Source organism: Cupressus sempervirens, chromosome 2, assembly GCF_028749045.1.
Source record: "Cupressus sempervirens isolate cs-2001-9-10 chromosome 2, ASM2874904v1, whole genome shotgun sequence".
Lineage (NCBI taxonomy): Eukaryota > Viridiplantae > Streptophyta > Pinopsida > Cupressales > Cupressaceae > Cupressus > Cupressus sempervirens.
Genome location: NC_143119.1, coordinates 167,385,651 through 167,405,616, shown reverse-complemented (window position 1 = coordinate 167,405,616; position 19,966 = coordinate 167,385,651). Strand labels below are relative to the sequence as shown.

Genomic DNA, 19,966 nt, shown 5'->3' with positions numbered 1-19,966 from the left:
CTTCTCTCGCTTTGTTTCTTTGCCATTCAACTGACATTAATGCTCCCCTCTTAACTTAACTGCTTCTCGTCGTTATGGGTATAATGAAAATGGAAGGACTGCAGCTTCATCTATCTTATTTTGCAGCATTTCAACCCACCCGATCTACACCGCGGCCATTTCCTTTCTCTTTTCTTCACAATATTCATGTTGTTCCTCGCTCCTTCATCTCAAACTTGTCCATAAGTCTTCCAATGTAAAACGAGTAAGTCAATTTGGTGTATTTACTATATATGCTAGTTTTGTTATGCTTTTCCTCTCCCCTAGGATTTTTCTTGGCTTCTTCCATTTCTTTCTCTGCTATCTAACTGCCAGTCATGTTCACCTGTTTCACCTGAACCACTTTCTCACATTTGTAACGAGGATGAAAATGGAGGGGCTGCCCCTTCGTTACCATTCTCAGCAGTTACCTTCTCTTGTCTTGTCAGTATTCTTATTGTGTCTCGTTCCTGCATCCTCAGCTTGTCAACAATTCTTCGAATGTCGGAATCAAACCTTCTGATATCCCTTTGGAGCGAAGAAGAGCGGTTGCGGTGATCCTGCTCTTCAGCTTGAGTGCGATCGTAAATTGAATATTCTTTTAATTAACTACTGTTTATTGAAACATTTTTCTGGCCACCGAAAATAGGATCTACATATCCCATTACAATAGTTGATAGAAATATATGGGGAGATGCTTGTAACCCGTCGAGAAGTACCCATTCAATGCAAATGTGGTCTAGCCCTCAGCTTTGAATTTCTGACGAGTACATCAATATAAGTCTGTGGGGAGATTGTAGAGAAGATAACAGGTAATGCATGTCCAGTGCCACTCAAGTGTATGCTTTAGAATGCAATAGTAGTTTGTACTATTCAACCTTGAGTTTGGGTACATATTGTAAATCATCAGTGTAGCTACCTATTTCAAAATTCGACAGAAGTAATCGATCGATACTTGCAAGTATATATAATGGATTCAAAATAAAATTGTCTCTGCACGGGTTGTGAGAAATGTGATTCAAACAAAGAGCTTTGCGTTTACGATACTAGTAATTCAACTCAATTGAGATACAAATCATGTAGACGGCCTGGTAAGAATCGTAACTCCCTAGTCTATTTAATTGGCTGATGGAGCAAGAGCGTCGACATTTTTATTTCTAGAGAAGGCTTTTGTTTTTTCATTTTTAATCTACATAAAAATAGTCTCTACCATCGTAGGTAATTCTGACCATGCTGCTTTGTTTAACACTACTAAGAATGCTATTGCTCTAGGTCAGTATCCATTTCTCGTTAATCTCCATAATTTATACATCAAGGACAAATATGCTATGCAATAGTTACCATAAGTATTTTCTTCCCCCGAGTTTAGAAAAAGTTTATCTATTAGATTATATCAATCTATTGTTTAAAAGCAGACATCTCATGAATTGTTCATTATTTTAATTGTTTTACAAGAAAATATATCAATAAATTAACATTGTAGGGTTTCTCAAAAAAAAAAAAAAATCCAATACTCAAGGACTGAAACTTCTATCGTTGCAAATGAATATCACTTCTTTCTTCATATTTACTCATCTATGTATTTTTTGTTGGATATTTGTATTTCACCAATGTAAGCTTTTTAATCAGGTTTGGCTATTGGAACTAGTGCATTGTTATCCATGGGATTATTGCTTCTATTCATTAATCAAAGGAGGAGGCTAACAAGTAATCTTTCCAGCAAAGAGATGTTCTTGCAAGATTATGTTCATCAAATGCCATCTAGATATTCATACTCACAACTCATGAATATCACCAATAGCTTTGCAAAAGACGTGGGAGAAGGAGGCTTCAACATGGTTTACAAAGGAAAGCTACCAAGTGACTATCTAGTGGTGGTCAAAATGCTTGATTAGTCAAGACATAGTGAGGATAAATTCATGAATGAAGTGGTGACCATTTGAAGGATCCATCATGTTAATTTGGTTCACTCGATAGGATATTGCTATGAAGAACACATAAACACATTGGTGTATGAGTACATAGCTAATGGATCTCTAGAAAAGTTTATATTTACAGAAAAAGATAATGTACAAATCCTAAATTAGGCACAACTCTATTCAATTGCTTTGGATGTAGTTTAAGGCATAGCCTATTTACACCAAGATTGTGACAATTGTATCATTCATTTCAACATAAAATCCCATAACATATTACTAGATGAAGACTTCACACCAAAATTAGTTGATTTTGGTCTGACTAAACTATGTGGCAGGAGAGATGATCACATATCAATGACAACTACAAGAGGAACACTAGGATATATTGCTCCAGAGGTGTGGAATAGAAATTTGGGATATGTGATAGACAAATTAGATGTTTATAGTTTTGGAATGGTATTAGTGGAGCTCATTGGAGGAAGGAAGAATTTTGATATGCAGGTGAGCCAGTCCAATCAATCATATTTTATAGAATGGGAATTCAAACTGATGGAAAGGAATGATTTAGAGAAGGGGTTGAGAGGAATCAGCATAGGAGAAATACAATACGATCAAGAGAAGGAGAAAGTAGTAAGAATAACCAAAGTTGGATTGTGATGTGTTCAATACAACTCACGAGATAGGCCGAGCATGAGAAGACTAGTTCAAATGTTGGAAGGAAATGGTAAAAATGTTAGCAATCCTTCCCTACCCTTCAATTCATTAGTTATGACTGCACCTTCAAGTGAGGACTCTTCTAGAAGAAATGAAAGGGAATCTCACTCAAACCCATTATTTTGGATCTTGACATTGTTTTGAGTAGGAATTGGGAACAAAGAGGGATATCCCTCTAAAGGAAACCTAACGTGCATGGGGATTTGCTCCAATTTCATTGTCTAAATATTTCAGAAGAAAAAGATTGAAGGAACATTGTAATCATAAATTTGGGCTTCAACATTTTCTTATAGAAAGGACCACATTTTAACTATGGTGCTTCCATGATTTTTCATGATATTGAAACGATTTCCATTTTATCGTAACTACTTTATTAATCCATTTATTTATTTATGTTCTGCAAATATATGTGTTTCCACAATTTTCCTTTTATCTATCTTTCTTTTTTAATAGAGATTGAACTATTGAATAGAATAAAATTTAAATAGAATTAATAAGGAAAAGGTAAAAATAAACATTAATGCTCATTCTTCTATTTTCTTGTGCTTTTATAACTTCTCGTTGACTTTTAAAAAGGAAGATGTCATATAAATTTCTATCAGCATAATAATTATCTTAAATTATAATCTATCATTCTAGAATTTTAATATATATTATTGATTTATGTTTTTTTTATAAGATTAAAATATTTAATATTTATTTATTTTGTTTTTAATAAGAATTTCATATTTATATTTTTAAAATTTATTTTAGTAACTATGAATAATTTAGAGAAAAATAAATTAGGTTTCAAATTTAAAAAAACTACCTTTGTATTTGCAAGTCAATTATAAATGACATCATATATCTTTTTTAATTTCATTGATATTAGGATCATAATTTATTAAGTCCACTTTTGATCATTTTGGTTATTTAAAGACACAATTTCACCTAAATTTACATTCCATGTAATAAACAGAGCACCTAAATGTTGCCTTTCTTGTTCCCAAACATTTTTATCGTTCAGTGTTCCAATTCATTGCATTACTATCCTCCAAAAAGACTACATGCACATGTGTCTTTTAAAATCAAATTAATTTTTCTTATACAAAGATTTGTGTTTTCATACTGTAAGTATTCAGTGACAATCTAAGGTAAACATTTGAACATTTAATGGACCTAATGAGAACTTAGGTCATGTAAACAACTCCAAACTTCTACTGTTAGACATTCATTGTTACATTGATGTAGGAGGAATCCAAGAGTTAAATACAACTAAATCATACAAAAATATAGGGTAAAATGTTTATTGAAGTTTTGAATTTTTTATTTTTTTGCCATATATTCACTTTTCATGTTGTACAAATATATTTTATATATAGTCTCCTCACAAAGATATAATCAATTATTCAATTATGTAGTACTAAGTATTCTTTGTATTTAGTTTTCATAATTGTGAGCATCATGACCATATCAATACATGTAAATCATCTTTGAAAAGTTGATTCTCGTTGAATCATATGTACCTTGAAATATTTGAACTGTATGCCAAACATAATATTAATTGTTTGATTATTGGTCTTAAGGACAATAATTATTAAAGTCATGTAAATTTTGAAAGATTATATTTTATAGCACTTATGTAGGAGAATTAATTATGCTGAGAGGCATTCTATACAATCACAACACAAATACTTAGCACAGGAATATGCCAAAATAGATTCTCTGTCAATAAAAAAGAAATGGGAGTGGTTACACACTAATTCAATTTAAAATGATTTTATAAATGCATTTTATTTTGGCCTGGCCATGTGGCACCTTATAAAATAATGAAACAAAAAATTATTCCCGAAATAATAGGCCCCGAAATAATAGGGTGCCAAATAACTATACTAATATCAAAAGGTTGAAATAATAAGACCCCAAAAAAATTTAAAAAAATTAAAAACAATAAATCTAACTTAGAAATAAATTTTTAAACAATATGTTCTTAATTGTTATAAATACTACATAAAAATAATTGTTATAAAATAATATATATATTTCAATGATATTATTATTCATAAACATATGTAATATAGAATTTTAGCTGGATATTTTTTTATATAAAAGATTGAATGGAAATAAAACATTGTCATGCTTGACCACTACTTTGGCTTTTTCTGCATTTTTGGACTTTTCTGTTTGGTGTTCGCTTTAGTTGATTTGTTGTCTTCTTTGCAGAACCTGGTTATATTTTGTATTATTTGGATCTCTAGATTTGCTGAACATATTCTCTATTTTAAACCATTACTTGGTTGTGATGGATACTTAATTTTTCATGTTTTGAAACTGGGATATTTTTATGTATTTATTAATGTGTGTTGTTGGTAACAGTTATGTGCATTTGGTTTCAAACTTGATGCAAACTATTTTTAGTGTTGAATGGATATTGGACATAAACATTTTCAAATTTCTTATTTAAAAACAAAATTTAAATTAAGGGAAAAGTCTCCTATCAACATATAACCCTAGAGAGATTTTGAATGCTTTGAGCTAGTATTATGTACATTATTTGTAAGCCTCATTTGGCAGTGGATTTTATTCTGCCGTATGCACAACTCAATGTTTGAGTTCAGTTTCTTAAATGTATTTGATAAAGGCATTAATATGTCATTTATTAGCTTGGATGGCCAACTCATTTGGTTTTGTGTTGTTGAAGTTGAGCCGGGAAATTGGGCCGCATTGTTTTGTATGTTTTGCATCTGGATGTTGGTTGGTAAAAGAAAATGGCATCATGGAAAAATTAGTCAGAAGGGCATTCATGTTTATGAAGCCGAGGAGTGTTTGGGTTTTTCGTATCAGTCATTATCTTTCTCTAGCTTATTAGTGTTTCCAGTTTTGGGGTGTGCTGTTGACTTGGGGTTTTGGTAGCGAGTTTTTTATAGAGTTTTCTATCGAGCTTATTGGGAACCTATCATGATTTGAGGTAGGGGGGCCTTTCTTAAACCCTACTCTCTTTCTCTCGATTGTGTGTGTGTTTCATTTGAACTGTTAACTAGATTGGTTAAAATGGTTTGTTTTAGGGTCTCACATATCGACACCCAAGGGTGGAAGTATGCAGGGTCAGCAATAATTTGTTGGACTCTTTATATTTCCACATTTGGATGTGGGTATGGTGAGATTGCTATGGTAACATAGTCATGCTATAGCGTATTTGTATGTGAAATGGTAATTAGTATTACAATAATGTTCTCGAGTTTTTGTTAAGTCAAGTTCTGTGTGTTTTGGAATTTCAGTATATAATGTTATTGGGCATTTTTTTAAATTGTGGCATGTGCACGAACTATAATTGGGTTATTGTTTTGTATTAAGCAAGCTTTATCTGGGTTTTAGTTGGGCTCTATTTTGTGTAGAAACTATTCGTTTATATATACACAAATTTATGTTTTTATTTACTGTGTCGAGTCGTGTGAAAACAACATACTTATGACTATTAGCTCAAAAATTTTATAAGGTTAAATTGTACGGTTAAAACGGAGTCATGATGGTGAATAGTCACAGCATAAATATGTTTTAGAATGTTTGGCTTTCACCATGTTTTGATAGCATTATGAGGAATAAAATGAAGGTTTCTCTGGTTTTGCTATTAGATTCAGGGTATAAAACTCGAACTTATTTTTTTATGATCTATATAGACATGGGTACGAGAATCCATTCCAACCAACAGTGACTGTATTTAAAACATCAGTTTCTGAAAGTTTTCTATGTAGGAAACTTAAAACGTAGACTTCAATTGTCAGTTATAATTTGACATTTGGTCATACAATTAGCTTGTAATATTAAAAGTGATGTATTAACAAGTTATATCATAGTGTTTTTTTTACTTGGTTTAAAAGACTATTGAACAACCAACACTTCAGGTGAACTGGCATTATGTTTCAAACACAAAGTTGGCATTTGGTATGTTGTCGGTTTTTGTTAAGCTATCATATGCTATTATGAAGTGGAACTGAGCAACGACATCTTGTTAATTAGATAAGAAGGAACTTGAAAATCAATAGTTACATCATAGCGATAGCAAAATTTTCTATTAAGTAATGAAAAGATGTGGAATGGTAGCAAGTTTTAATAACTCTTGTCTTATTGAATTATGCAAGTGATTCGTTTTCATGTTCAATTATATAACGTAGTTTGTGGTAGTTGAAGAATTGCATAATTGATGAGATTTCATTACCAAAAAGAAGATAATGTGAATCTGTATGTGTGCATATTAAAACATGGTAGATATTTATTTTAATTAGTTTTGATTATGGGTATGCTAGAAGTTTTTTATTCAGTACTTGTGTAAATAGCATATAATTTGATTCTGTTTCACAGTATTCGTATATTATTAGAATTCGGGTTGTGGGTAGTAGCATATGGTCATATAGTTTATGCAAATTCAAAAATTGATGTTAGTTATGAATTGTGCATAAGTAGAATTTTTCATTTGGATTTAAGGCTGAATACATGATATCGTTATTGATGTTATTTTGTATAAAACATTACATGGAGAAGTCTGCTAGACATGATCAAATTAGTCTCAATACGTTATGAAGCATTCTGGTGAACAATTGTAGGATGTTTTGAATTGAAATTTTATAAGTTGGAAATATTTTATTTCAAAAATGTATTTTAGTCCATATTTAAAATGAAAATTGCTACAATTAATGAGACGGACTTTGTGATATATGTTTGATGATATGTCATTAAAGCAAGAATATCATATGCATGCTAATTTGTATCTTGGTCATTTTGAAGTCAAGTGCATATGATTATGTGAGCAGGAAGTTAATTGTATAGTATTAAGATTAAGTAAGTACCGTTAAGCTGGGAAAACAGTTTAATTGTATTTGCATAATCTTGATTTTGTAGGTTACGTTCCTGTTATTATAATTATCCATATTTACCTTTGATTTGGCAGAATAAGATGTATTACGAATGGATTAAAAGATGTAGTACCATGTTGTAAACTAATTTATATCTGTTGCATGTACATTCTTAGTATATCTATTTGATGTGTATTTTAAGAATAGCTGTGATGAACATATATCGAGGTGGCTGAATTTGGTTTATCCGATTCAGTTAATTAATTCAGTGATAACTTTAAAATAAATTGGATTGGTTAATTACATATAAAAGATAATTGGCCTTACCTATGACTTAAACCTATATGGTTAAGTATGGAGAACAAGGAAAATCTCTATTCTGTCATTGACAAGTATAATAGAGATTACCGTAATGTGTTGACTATGGGCATACCATACACGGATGCGGAATCTTAGTGCCATAACAATGATACCTCAGTATATGTATGATTCATTTATGGGTTATTCTTAATGCGAGTTTAATTTTGCATTGTTAAGTAAATGTTTACTTCTTGCATATTAATTTGAAACTGCACTATGTTAAGTGATTCAGATATCTACATTATGGTTTATATATGAATATTATAACATGTATGCAGGTGGATTACGCTTTTTAATTTAGTGTGTACTGAGCCCCTTGTTGTGTTGAGTTTCATTTTTTGTATGTTTTCTAGGTGTATCGAGAATGTTTAGCAAGTAACCAAAGATGACTGTTGAAGTTACTTTTGAAACAACATTTAGGGTTCCTATGTTAGACATAGGTGTTTAGAAATGAAGATGAACTACATTATTTTACTGAACTCGATTTGTATTAGCATCATTGTGGAAACCTATATGGATGATATTATATTTCTTATTGAGGTTTTTAGATTGAGAATGATTCAATCTGTGTATTTGTTCTTATATTAAGATGATTTAATTAAAAAAAATTATTGTGTTCTTTGTTCTCGTTCTTTGTTTCTTAGTATTGGTTTGTTTTAGTATGGTGTTACAAACATAGTTTTTCTATAATATTTAGAATTTTTTTTTTGTTTAACTAGAATAAAATAGAATGTTTTCTATGCAAAATATAAAATAAGAATAGAAATATTCATAAAATATTTAGAAAAGTAAAAAAAAATTGTATTGAAATCTAGACTTTATTTCTAAATTTATTTTATAAGATTTTGATGATTCATTCAAATATTTTAAAACTTAAAATTTTATTTAATAAGAAAATGTTAATTGATTTGCATTTAGTAAACATGTTTAAATGATTAAAAAAATAAAAAATTATTTTATAAATCTTTAAGAAAAAAAAAACAAGTTTAACCTATATTCAATTAAACTTTTATAAACCAATTAATTAAAACTTTTATTACTTTTTCAGCAATATTAACCTATAGTGATTTAAACTTTTATAAATAAATAAATGTAAAGTCTAACCTATATTGAAGATTATTACTTCATTTAAACTATATATATATATATATTTTAAAAATTAAAAAATTATAAATAAAAATAAAATAAAATATAACATATATATTTTTAAAAAAAATAAAAAAATAAAAAAATACAACATATAATTTAAAGGCAACCGCGGGGGCTTACCCTCAATGTGGCAGGCGGTGGCAAACTGCCGCTGCTGAAAATGATAGTAAACCAAAACAATGTGCTTCCATGTTTGATAAATTTATTATGTAGGTGCCATGGTGGGCTAATGTGGGCATGTGAAGGGAGGTCGTGGGAGGGTGTACATGGCACCACCACATTCCTCTCTTCTTTTCAAACATTTCCTCCATTGCATTTTTGAAATGTGTTTCCTCCATTTAAATTTGTTTTTGTGTTTTGAATGCATTTTTTATTATTGCCCATGCACTCCATCACATGTGTTTGCATTTTCAACACATTTTATGTTATTGGCCATGAAAATATTTTGTTGGGTGGGAGAGGAAAGGTTTTTTGTGGGGAGAGGAAGAGTTATTTTCATCCATTATATAAGTGTGTTTATATTTCATTTTTGTGTTGCAAAGGAGACTGGGAAATTAGAATGTTTTTAGGAGAGTTTCTATGGGATACAAAACATAGATAGTGAGTAGAATATAGATTTTTTCTAAAAGATTACAGGTTGTTGAAGAAGAGAAGATCAAGATTCAAGTGACATCAAATAAAAAAGTAAGTTTATGCTTGGCTTTTTAAATTACGATTGTATTTTATTTAAATTGGTATATTGATATATAAAAGTAGATATATTTATATATTTGTTAGATTTACATTACTAATTTCATTTACATTACTATTTTCATTTATAATAGTCTTTTAGTTTAGAGTACTATTTAGATTTTGAATAATATTTAGATTTACAATAGTATTTTGATTTAGATTATTGTTTGCATATTAATTCTATTTAACTCTTAGGCAATTATGTTTAAAAAGTGGAAGAAAATGCAGCCATTTTTCTTATATTATATTGCTAACTCTTTTATTCAGATATATTTTATGCATAAATTAGTTTAATGTTTGAAATGTGGAAGGCAATGCCACCATTTTCAAACATTAGAATGTAATTTTTTTGTAGAATATTAGAATGTAATTTCTATCCATAAATATTGTTTCAAAAGTGGAAGGAAATGTTGCCATTTGTCTTATATTATATTGCTAACTCTTTTATTCAAATATATTTTATGCATAAAATTAGTTTAATGTTTAAAATGTGGAAGGCAATGCCACCATTTTAAAACACAAGAATGTAATTTTTTCATAGAATATTAGAATGTTATTTTTATCCATAAATAAGTTGTTGAATAATGTTGTCCTTGACGTCACACAAATGTCATATCAGTCATTAGTCTCAAGTTCGCCGAGCTCAGACAGTCTGCAATACAATTTATAGTGCCAACCGAGCTCACTCGGTCATCGAAGGAAATGTGGAAGACAGTGTTAACCGAGCTTGCTCAGTCATCAAAGGAAATGTGGAAGACAGTGTTAACCGAGCTCACTCGGTCATCAAAGGAAATGTGGAAGACAGTGTTAACCCAGCTAACTCGGTCATCGAAGGAAATGTGGAAAACAGTGTTAACCAAGCTAACTCGATCAACGAAGGAAATGTGAAAAGTCAATGTTAACCGAGCTTCACTCGGTCTCCAATGGTTAGTTTCCACCGAGCTCACTCAGTCATCAAATGAATCATGGAAAAGTCAGTGTTAACCGAGCATCACTCGGTCTCCAAAGGTTAGTTTCCAACCGAGCTCACTCAGTTATCTCAGGAAACTCAGTACTTATCGAGTTCTCCCGACGATTGAAGGATTGTTACGAAGTTTGCTGTATCAACCGAGCTCAATTGGTTAACACAAGAATTATTTTTTGAACAAAGTTCACTACTCAGGGTCGGCTAGTATAGGGATTTGCTAATTAATTACTTTTAGCCAACAGTCATAATTGTTTGTTTTAGTCATTGATTTGAGCCGACTAAGATAATCTGAAGGGTATAAATGGTAATTCAAGTTATGAATTAAAGAGTGTGAATATGAAAAAGTTATGAATGTGAATTATAGTATGAAGAGGCGAATGTTGAGAAAAGTCTGATGAAGGATCAGATGTGTTAAAGGAGCTGCAAAGTTGTATTTGATCAGCAAGGATCCAATCAAGCATAACAGAGATCTGCAATCAACAAAGATAAGTTGCACATTATATCAAGTCATTTCATTGTTGCTTTCTAACCATTTTAATAGTGTATTCAAAATCTCTTAACAGAGTTGGTTTAACAGCCATTCAATAAATCCTCTAACAAGGTGACAGTTCAGTTAAATTGTTCTAAAGACCTCTAGCAAGGCCACTCCTAACAGGGTGATTAAATCCTTTAATGGGGTCACACCTAACAGTGTGTTTTCGTAACCTTTAACAAGGTTGGCTCCTAATAGGGCTCACTTTAGAAGAGTGAAAAATAGTATCTAGTTACATTGGTGGTTTTTCCCTTATTGGGTTTCCACATTAAATTTTGTGTCTCTTGTGTTCTTAATTGCTAAATTGCTTTGTGCATAATAACATATCAGTTCTTAATATTTGTAATTTGCTGCGTTATCAAGTTTTAGCATTTTATATTAATCAGATCAAGGGGATATTCTGACATCTTAGGGAATGTGGAAAGTTTTTGTAGTAACTGATTCACCCCCACCCCCTCTCAGTTACTCTATTCTCATTTCCAACAATTGGTATCAAAGCTTTTGGTGCTTGCAAGAAAAGATTTCAAGGATCTAAGCCTAAGATCAAGATGTCTTACAAAAGAGAAATTCCAAAACTCAATAGAGATAACTTCTCTGCATGGCAAGGATTGATGAGACTTCATCTGTCTACTATTGGTGATACTGGACTAAACTACCTTGAAGAAAAATATGAAGAACCTCCTAGCACATTGTCTGTCAATGGCATTGCTAAAAAGAAGATTCACAACAATATGATGATAGACATAGCATCCACTCTTAGTTATGAAGAATTTGATGACATTAAGGACTGCACAACTGCCTTTGAGATGTGGAACAAGCTAAAAGAGATCTATGGAGGAGATGATAATGTAAGAAGATAAAAAGCAAAAATTCTAAGAGGACAATTTGATCAAATGACGATGAAAGAGGATGAAAACATTGCAAAATATGTTGAAAGAGTTAAAGCATGTGTGAGTGCAATCAAAGCATCTGGAGGTGATATCAAAGGAGAAACAGTTATAAGAAAAGTTCTCAGAACCTTGCTTCCTGTTTATGCAATCAGAGTTTCTGCAATTCAAGAAAGAAGGTGTGAAGCAAATCATCAGATAAATCTTGAGGCCATGGTTGGAAGACTAACTACATTTGAACTAGATAACTTTGACAACTATGTTCCAGCCTCCAAAAACATTGAATCAGCATTTTAGGCCAAGCTCTCACTCAAAGGGAAAAACAAAAAGGAGAAGGAATCTCAGTCAGAAAGTGAAGATGAATCAAGCCAAAGTTCAAATAGTGATCTCAAAGTGATTGAAGCTCTACTAGCAAGAAAATACTCTAGAAGCAGAGGAAAATACAAAGGTAAAGTTCCTCTAATATATTTTTCTTGTGAAGAAATTGGTCATATTGCAACAAGGTGTCCAAACAAGCAAAACAATGATGAAAAGAAAGATTACAAATGGAATGGCAAGAAAGACTTCAAAACATCCAAGAACAAAGGTAAGAAATCATGCTTCATGGCTGAAAATTCTAAAGATTCTAATAATAGTGAGGATGAAATTGTTTATATTGCCATTAAAGATGATTTTGATAGTGATGAGGAAGATAAAATAGCACTTGTCTCTCATGTAAGTAAGAATGATACATGGATTATAGACTGTGGTTGCTCACATCATATGACTGGTGATAAAATTAAGTTTGATCAGTTTGAAAACTATGATGGTGGCAATGTAAGGTTTGGTAATAATGAACCTTGTTTGATAAAAGGAAGAGGAAGAATCTGTCTAACCAAAGAACTTGTATGTAATAATGCCTATTGGGTTGAAGGTCTTAAACATAATTTTCTAAGTGTGGCACAATTACTTAATACTGGATTCAAGGTGGAATTCATGCATGGAAAAGAAAGACTGTTGAATGAGCAAGGAAAGCTAATAGGATCTGGCACCCAAACTAAAGGTAACTTGTTCTATCTAGAACTTGGTGAATGCTCATGTTTTGTTGCTCAAATTGAAGAAAGTTGGTTATGGCATAAAAGTTTGTGTCATGTCAATTTTGATAACCTAGTAAAAATAAGAAAATTCAAGAAAGTAAGAGGCATTCCTAACATTAAGAAACCTAAGGTTGGACAATGCAAGAATTGTCATATTGGTAAAATGGGAAAGACTAGTTTTAAAAGTAATAACTATTAGTCTGAAGATATATTGGAAATTGTGCATATTGATTTATGTGGACCCATTGGAATAGAAAGCTATACTGGAGAAAAGTTTTTCATTCTTTTTGTTGATGACTACTCAAGAATGATGACTGTCATGTATCTAAGGAACAAATCAGAAGCATTTGAGAAATTAAAATGGTATTTAGCAAGAGTAGAAAAAGAAATAGGCAAAAGACTAAAATGATTAAGGTCAGATAGAGGTGGTGAATTCATCTCACATGAATTCAACAACTTCTGCATTGAAAAAGGTATTAAGAGACAGGTCTCATCACTAGGAACTCCTAGACAAAATGGAATAGCTGAAAGAAGAAACAAATCTATCATGGATTGTACAAGAATCCTGATGATAGAAAAGAACATTGCTATCAAATACTAGAAGGAAGCCATTAGCACTGCAGTTCATACCTTAAACCGAGTATATTTGAAGAAGGAATCATTCAAAACTTCCTATGAATTATGGTATGGCTACAAACCCAATGTAAGTTATCTAAAAGTATTTGGAAGCAAATGTTATATTTTGAAAGAATCAAGAAAAGGAAAATTTGATGTAAAAGGTGATGAAGGAATATTTTTAAGATATTCTTGCAAAAGAAAAGCATATAGATGTTTAAATCTATCCACCCACAAAGTCATAGAAAGTGCACATGTGAAAGTTGATGAGTTTGCAGACAAATTTGAGGAAGAAAGCAAAAAGGTACGTGAAGATTACAGAAGATTTGTTTACATTGAACCAGATACTATACCAAGCATACAGTTCACTCAAGACTCCTCATCTCCCGAATCATCAGTAATCGAGTTGCAAAAAGTTCAAACCGAGCCACAACAACATTCAGACACTACCGAGCAAGTGTCTACCGAGTCTAAAGTGCCCAAGCCAATTCTTATTGAGCCAGAACAACCAGAACATGAAATTGAAACACAAGGAGATAGTAATGAAACTCATTCAAGAGGAAAAGAACCTGTATTAGCTAAATATGTCAGAAGACATCATGCACCAGATCATATCATTGGAGACAAATCTGAAGGAACCTTGACAAGAAGCAAGAAAAATACTTGTTTACTTGCTGATTTTGAACCTAGAAGCATTAAAGATGCATTGGAAAATGATAGTTGGATAGAGGAAATGAACGAGGAAATAGAATAGATAGAGAAGAACAAGACATGAACTCTTGTACCCAGGCCTAAAAATAAGAATATAATTGGAACCAAGTGGGTATTCAAAAACAAGTTGACTGAAGATGGTAAGGTATCAAGAAACAAAGCCAGATTAGTATGCAAAGGATACTCTCAAGAAGAAGGCATAGATTATGGAGAAACCTTTTCTCTTGTTGTAAGATTGGAAGGAGTCAGAACCTTACTTGCATATGCTGCGCACAAAGGATTCAAAGTTTATCAGATGGATGTCAAGTCAGCATTCCTCAATGGAATACTAGATGAAGAGGTTTACATTGAACAACCTGAAGGCTTTGTTGATCTAGATAAAAGGAACATGGTCTGCAAATTACACAAGGCACTGTATGGTCTAAAACAAGCCCATAGAGCATGGTATGAAAGATTGCATAACTATCTTATCCAGATTGGTTTTCAAAGAACTAATGATAACAATAGCTTGTATATAAAGGAAGGACCAGATAATAAGATTGTCCTGGCAGAAATATTTGTAGATGATACTGTTTTCATAGGACATGATGATCTTTGCAAAGAATTTGAAATGTCTATGTTTGGTGAAATAAAATTCTTTGTTGGTCTTCAAATTCAACAAAATAAGAATGGCATCTACATCGCTCAATCAAAATACATCAAGGAGATATTGAAAAAGTTTGGTATGGAGGACTGTAAACCTGTTGAAACTCCAATATGTACTGGATTGAAACATACCAAAGATGATGAATCCAAAGAGGTAGATCAAACATTGTATAGATCTATGATTGGAAAATTGCAATACGTAGTTCATACCAGGCCAGATATTGCCCTTGCAGTTGGTATTGTTGCAAGATTTTTAGCAAAGCCAAGAGAAACTCACTTGATGGCAATCAAAAGAATAATGAGATATTTGAAAGGAACTGAAGATTATGGCTTATGGTACAAATTTGGAGGTAATTTGGATTTGAAAGTTTTTACTGATGCTGATTGGGCAGGAAACCTTCATGATAGAAAAAGAACAATTGGAGGAGCATTCTTTCTTGGAAAAAGATTGGTTTCCTAGACAAGTAAAAAGCAGAATTGTACATCCCAATCTACAGCAGAGGCAGAGTATGTTGCTGCATCAGTAAACTATTCAAATATTGTTTGGTTTAAGCAGTTATTGCAAGGAATGAAGATGGAAATCAAATAACCAATCGTCATGTTCTGTGACAATACTAGTGCAATCAACATATCTAAGAATCTAGTGATGCATTCTAAAACTAAGCATATTGCAATAAAATATCATTTTGTCAGAGAGTTGGTACAAGACAAGGAGATCAGATTGGAATATGTCCATAAAAAAGAACAAATTGCTGACATATTCACAAAGCCTTTACCTAAGGATGCATTTTTGTATCTTAGAGGTAAGTTAGGGGTCATTCCCCTATCTGAAGTCCACTAGAAATAAGTTCTAGTAATGCATCAACTCATATAGGATTGAAGATCTACCTGTTGATGTAGTTTCATCAGAAATCATTGCATATGAATCAGTACTAAACGTACATTATAAATCACTTAACTTCTATTGTATTTGGCATGTGTTGTCAAAGAGGGAGAGATTTTACTGTCATATCCTCCTAAAATTTTGTGAATTTTTGAAATTTTTTCCATGAAATCCCTTAACAGAGGGAGACTATTGAAAGAGGGAGAAATCTATTATCTTGTTGAACTTGTTTTCAAAATTTCATTTATGTTATGACATGTTGTATTGCCATCAATGCCAAAGAGGGATATTGTTGAATAATGTTTTCCTTGATGTCACAAAAATGTCATATCAGTCATTAGTCTCAAGTTCACCGAGCTCAGACAGTCTACAATACAATTTACAGTGCTAACTGAGCTCACTCGGTCATCGAAGAAAATGTGGAAGATAGTGTTAACCGAGCTCACTCGGTCATCAAAGGAAATGTGGAAGATAGTGTTAACTGAGCTCACTCGGTCATCGAAGGAAATATGGAAGACAGTTTTAACCAAGCTAACTCGATCATCAAAGGAAATGTGGAAAACAGTGTTAATCAAGCTAACTTGGTCAACGAAAGAAATGTGAAAATTCAGTGTTAACTGAGCTTCACTCGGTCTCCAAAGGTTAGTTTCCACCGAGCTCACTTGGTCATCAAATGAATCATGGAATAGTCAGTGTTAACCGAGCATCACTCGGTCTCCAAAGGTTAGTTTCCAACCGAGCTCACTCGGTTATCTCAGAAAACTCAATACTTTTTGAGTTCTCTCGGCGATTGAAGAATTGTCACAAAGTTCGTTGTCTCAACCGAGCTCAGTCAGTTAAAACAAGAATTATTTTCTGAACAAAGTTCACTGTGCAGGGTTGGCCAGTATAGGGATTTGCTAATTAATTACTTTTAGCCAACTGTTGTAATTGTTTGTTTTAGTCAGTGATTTGAGTTGACTAACATAATATGAAGGGTATATATGGTCATTCAAGTTATGAATTAAAGAGTGTGATTATGAAAAAGTTATGAATGAAAATTATAGTATGAAGAGGCGAATGTTAAGAAAAGTTTGATGAAGGATCAGATGTGTTAAAGGGGTTGCAAAGTTGTATTTGATCAGTAAGGATCTAGTTAAGCACAACACAGATCTGCAATCAGCAAAGATAAGTTGCACATTATATCAGGTCATTTCATTGTTGCTTTCTAACCATTGTAACAGTGTATTCAAAATCTCTTAACAGAGTTGGTTTAACACCCATTCAATAAATCCTCTAACAAGGTGACAGTTTAGTTGAATTGTTCTAGAGACCTCTAGCAAGGCCACTCCTAACAGGGTGATTAAATCCTTTAACAGGGTCACACCTAACAGTGTGTTTTTGTAACCTTTAACATGGTTCGCTCCTAACAAGGCTCACTTCAGAAGAGTGAAAAACAGTATCTAGTTACATTGGTGGTTTTTCCCTTATTGGATTTCCACATTAAATCTGGTGTCTCTTGTGTTCTAAATTGCTAAATTTCTTTGTGCATAATAACATATTAGTTCTTAATATTTGTCATTTTCTACATTATCAAGTTTCAACATTTTATATTAATCAGATCAAGGGGATATTCAGACATCTTAGGGACTATGGAAAGTTTTTTTAGTAACTAATTCACCCCCTCCCCCTCTCAGTTACTCTATTCTCATTTTCAACATAAGTTTAATGTTTGAAATGTGTAAGGAAATGCAGCCATTTTACAACATTACAATGTAATTTTTATGCATAGATAAATTTTAGAATGTGATTTTTTCTAACACATATTTCAATACTAACTATTCCTTTATACTCTTATTTTGAATGAAATACATGTAATTAAAAAGATTTTATTTACTCTTTTATGTTAAAGGTGCACATCATGAATTTTAACTATGGAATGAAAGTCAAAGTGTGTTGTGATGATGATGGCTTCCAGGGAGCATGGTTCCCTGGCACCATAATTGGTCAAGTGGAAAATGCTCAAAGGCCAACATTTTTTATTCAATATGATCACTTTATTATAGATGAGCTAACTCAAGAACCTCTTATCGAGGAGATTCTTATTGATCATATTAGACCTACACCACTAGTTGTTTCACTACTAGGATGCATTCCATTAGATTTTGTTGTAGATGTCTTGGAGAATGATTGTTGGTGATCTAGTGTGGTTGTCAACTGTAAGGAAACACAGGTGTAGAAATAGCTTCCTACACTAATCTCATAAGGAAAATATGATGCAAATCCTATTAAAATCTTCTAAACTTATAGATTCAATATCATGTAAACAACAATATTGCAGCCAACCATGCATACAAAAAATAGATAGAGAAAAGAACACATAACACAAAGATTTTCCGGTGGGGAAAAGCCTTTCGGTAAAACAACCTCACCCTTTTAGAACCTACACAATGTATTATCTTCAACACAAGGTTACAATACACTTGCAATGCAAGTTCAACATCAACAATAGAAGACTCTAGTAGCTACTCGTAGTACCAAAAATACACTCTCTCACATCACTTCTCTTCATAACCCTAAATATGATTATAACATGCGCTTCTTTAGGGCTACTCCCAAAGGTAAACCATATTAGGGTTTTACCATTCTCTGAGAAAATAGGAACCCCACTATTGGGGTAGAGTTTATAGTACTCAAATATCTTAGTTGCCACATGTCTTCACCTGTCATTTAATATTCCTAACATAGCTCTTACATGTCATAGGAATCCGTCATAACCATTTTAGTCATGATCTCCTTACACACAATTCAAGATGTCGAAACATCAACATTATTTGCAAGAAATACATTTTACAAAACAAATAATAAGAATAGGAATTATACAAGGTTGAGACACCTTATTCCTAACATCAACAAGTTTCAGTCCCTGCTAATTCAACAACAATTTTTTGAAATCTACTTTCCACATGCCCAAACTCTTGAAGCCTATTCTTGAGCTCACTTGCGTCGATCTCATGATTAGGTTAACAAAAGGTCAATATTAAGGCAGTGGTGGTGAATATGCTCTTGGTTCTTTTTTCTATGGAGATGCACATATGTTTTGGTCAGTATTCTATTGTATTAGAAAGTGAACGTTCACTATCTTCTAAAGTGGACTTCCTATTTTTTTGGTATTGGTGTTGGATATAATTTTTCAATTGGTGTTCTCTTTGATGTTACACAAATGTCATATCAATTACTAGACAGAGTCTACCGAGCTCAGCTAGTTACCAAGGCAAAAGATAGAGTCTACCGAGCTCAGAAGGTTAGCGAAGAAGGTTTACAGTGTCTACTAAACATTCTCAAGCTTTACCTTGTATGGACAGTTGTTACCGAGCTTTCAAGGTTAGTAAAGGAAATTTAGTTGTTACCCAATTCACTTGGTCATCAAAAGAAAATAATGCAGGAAACAGTGCTTACTTAGCTCTTATGGACAGTGAAGGAAATTTAGTTCTTACTGAGTTAACTTGGCAACCAAAGGATTTTGTAGATTTTTCAATATTAACCGAGTTGAGATGGTTAACTCAGGAAATTATTTCTAGGAACTATGTTTACCAAGCAGGGTCGGCCAGTGAAAGATTTCATTGTGTTGTGAAATAAAGTTTATTTGTTTAATGTAATATTTGTAGCTAACTAATGTATGGTTTATTGGTTAATGTAACATTTGATTGAGCAGAACTGATAATCTGAATGGTATATACAAGAGGTCAAGTTCTGAATTCTAAGTGTGTGTGGATTTGGTGTAATGTGAATGTGAAGGATTGATTATTGTGAGAGCAAATTTTGAAGGATGGTTAGAGATCATTGAGGAACAAAAATGCTATATTTGATCGAGGAGGATCTAATAATGCAGAATAGAGATCTGTAATCAGCAAATTCAATTGCATTATATTTAGGTCAATTCATTGTTA

The 19,966-nt window shown here is 32.3% G+C and overlaps 1 pseudogene; it reads left to right on the top strand.

Moving 5' to 3' along the window:
* The first annotated feature begins 403 nt into the window (after nt 1-403).
* LOC149571579 (uncharacterized) lies at nt 404-1,026 on the top strand (annotated as a pseudogene).
* Nucleotides 1,027-19,966: the final 18,940 nt, after the last annotated feature.